Here is a 3,100-nt window from a genome sequence, read left to right as displayed (position 1 = left end):
AATCATATGCTATTTTAGAGAATAATAAGTGCTTTGGAGAAAAATGAATCAAAAAATTGGTGATGAGTGAATGCAATTTTAAATAGGGTTGTCAGGAAAGGCCTTAGTGAAAAGGTATCACTGAACAAAGACCTGAGGGAAAGGAGGGATTGAGCCTCGTAGCTTTCTGGGGGAAGAATCTCTCAGGCACAATGAATAGCACATGCAAAGGCCCAGGGATGGATTGTGCCTGCAGTGACCAAAGACTGTAAAGGAAGTCAGTGTTTTTGGAAGTTTGTTTGTGAGAATGTATATGAAGAGTTGTATGTATAGAGGTAGATTCAGGAATAGGATGTGTCATTAGCTCTCCAAGTGACCTATGAGGGTCACCTTAACCTCAGCTGCTTTGCAGGACTAGTTCTAGGAAAACACATGAGGCAAACATACATGTCTGCCACTTTCAACCCCTTAGTCCTTCCTTTTGCCTCCTCAGGAGCCCATTTGCCCCACTCCCAAATTTGGGGCCTCTCCAGTGCTGTCTGCCAGCACAGCCAGTTCCTCAGCCTAAGGAATAAGGAACACAACTTGGGAGTCCCACAGATTTGGGCTTGCCTCCTGGTTCTGCCTCTTACTAGCCGTGTGACTTTCTTTGGGTAAGTCACCTATTTCTCTGAGCCTCTATTTCCTTATTATTTTATTTATTTATTTATTTATTTATTTTTAATCCTCACCCAAGGGTATTTTTTCTATTTTATCTTCAGATAGAGTGGGAGGGAAGGAGAGAGAGGGGGAAAGAGAGAGAGAGAAACATCAATGTGAAAGGGACACATCGACTGGTTGCCTCCCGCAGGACACCGACCAGAGCTGGGGACTAACTGCAACCGAGATACATGCCCTTGACCAGAATCAAGTCCAAGATTCTTTGGTCCATGGACCGATGCTCTAACCACTGAGAAAACCCAGCCAGGGCCAATTTCTTTATTTTTTAAAGTGGAGATAATCAGGTATTGGGAGAATTAAATGAAATAATTCATGTAAAATGCTGAGTTGAGTGCCTGGCACATAGTAAAAATGCTCAAGAAATGGTAGCTGATATTATTCAGTCATACCTGCTATAAACTTTATAGAATAATCAGTGTGCCTTGGGTCCCGTGAAAGGCAACTTTCTTGCAAGAAATTTCTTGAATACATCATTTGTGGGTTGTCAGTAGAGAGAAAAAATGCAAGTAGAATTACTATTGGGAGAAGTGTCCTAAATTTTTAACATTACAAATAGGTATTGACTTAGAAAGGTTAGGGACCATTGTCATCAATGGGTATCTCTTCCAGGTGTGTTTGCATTTAGCTGTAAACTGATGGACTCTGAACAGTAGCATTGCCAGCATCATTGAGTGGGTAGGAAATTCAAGTGAAGCCTTGGATCTTCTGATCCAGTATGAGTTGTTTCCATGGTTTCCTTCCCTCTTCACTCTGTTGCTCTTCTCCCATGGGAGTGTTGAAAAGGTCAAAATCACTGTTCCAAACCCAGAGAGGGTAACTTCTGGGGTTGGCAGGCCCTCCAGTCTGAGAAGCCTAATGGTATATATCGTTTTTACTGTCACACATCTCCAAGTATCACCCTGCTGCTTATGTCACCCTCTCTTTCTGCACTCTGAGCAGACAATCCTGGCCAGCCTTTGAAAGTGGCCACTGAGAAGGTGCTTGTTGACAACCTCCAAGAAACCTTGCTGAGAGCTTTGTCCATGTCCTAACCAGATCTTGGGCATGTCAGCAACTTACCTTACAGAATAGTTGCATCCCTCACAAGTTTCTTGCAAATCAAATTTTCACATATCAAAGCCTATTTTCCATTTAACTTTTAACATAAAACTGGAGATGTGTTTCTCTGAGGAGAAAGAATGGGGCCCTGAGACTTAATAAAACTCATGTTTATGAATGCAGTGCAGTAACGCACTTGAAAATCACAAATATGAATGAAAAAAAAAGAGAATTTTCTTATAAAATATTAACAATGCCCCCAAATGAGTCTCAAGATCTGAATACAAAATAGCTAGTGTTATTTTGATGTTTGGCACAATAGCTTAAAGGCCTAAAAGAAAAACAACAGCTTAACAGAACAGAACACACTGGACTGAAAAGTTCCCAAGCTTCTATAAAATTGCCTTTCTAATATTCTACAGCAGGGGACCATGCAACATTCTTTATAGGCTCAAATCTTGAGCTCCAGAATTCTGGAGAAGCTGCTGGATTTAAGAAACAAACAGGTTGATCTGGTCCAGAGAATAGATGAAGAAGCATAGCTGTGGCACAGCTTAAAAATGTCCCCAGGATCAGACCGTGCTGGGTTGCCACTGCCACAATCGTGCCAGCCCCTCAGGTCTCAACAAGGCTGGGTGATACTCCAGAATGGGAGACAAGCCATTTTAGGAGCAGATTGGATCCAGCTTCATTCAACATTACTACCAGTTATTTGATAGTGACAGAACCCAACTAGGGGCGATTTACATTGACGCGTCATGCCTTAAATGGGAAGGACAGCAACTTCAGGAAAAAGCTCTCATTATGGAGAAGTTGTCTAACCTTCCATTCCAGAAAATTCAGCATTGCAGCATGGTGCAGAACCATCAGCCCATGCCAGATAGCTGCAGTATCAGCATGGTTGTGGACCAGCTGAAGGATGCTGAAGACCCCATCATGGGGTTCCACTAGATGTTCCTATTAAAGAACACCAACAATGCTTGGGTTTGCACCAATGACATGTTCAGGCTTACCCTGCACAACCTCGGCTGACCTCCTCCCTGCCAGGCACCCATGCAGTTTCCTCCTTCCTACTTTTCTTGATACTATTCACAATCCTCCAGATGCTCCAAACATCATACACAAAGAAGCAGGCCACAGTAGTAGTGCGTGCAGTGATCTGCTGCTACCTAGGTATTGTGCACAATGTTTGGAAGCTAGACTAGTTACATCTGACAGGAAAATTTTGTGTTGTACCAGTGCATGCCTTGGAAAGACTTAAGTAATGCAAAAGGCTGTCTTTTTTATTTATTTTTTAATCTACTGACAAGTTGCTCTAGTAACCCAAAGAAGTGAAGGAGAAAACAGCAGCTTCACTGCCCAA

The 3,100-nt window shown here is 42.5% G+C and overlaps 1 pseudogene; it reads left to right on the top strand.

Moving 5' to 3' along the window:
- The first annotated feature begins 2,385 nt into the window (after positions 1–2,385).
- LOC118636661 lies at positions 2,386–2,769 on the top strand (annotated as a pseudogene).
- Positions 2,770–3,100: the final 331 nt, after the last annotated feature.

The sequence above is a fragment of the Molossus molossus genome, unplaced genomic scaffold (genome assembly GCF_014108415.1).
Source record: "Molossus molossus isolate mMolMol1 unplaced genomic scaffold, mMolMol1.p scaffold_m16_p_2, whole genome shotgun sequence".
NCBI lineage: Eukaryota > Metazoa > Chordata > Mammalia > Chiroptera > Molossidae > Molossus > Molossus molossus.
This window is presented reverse-complemented; position numbering and strand designations above follow the sequence as displayed.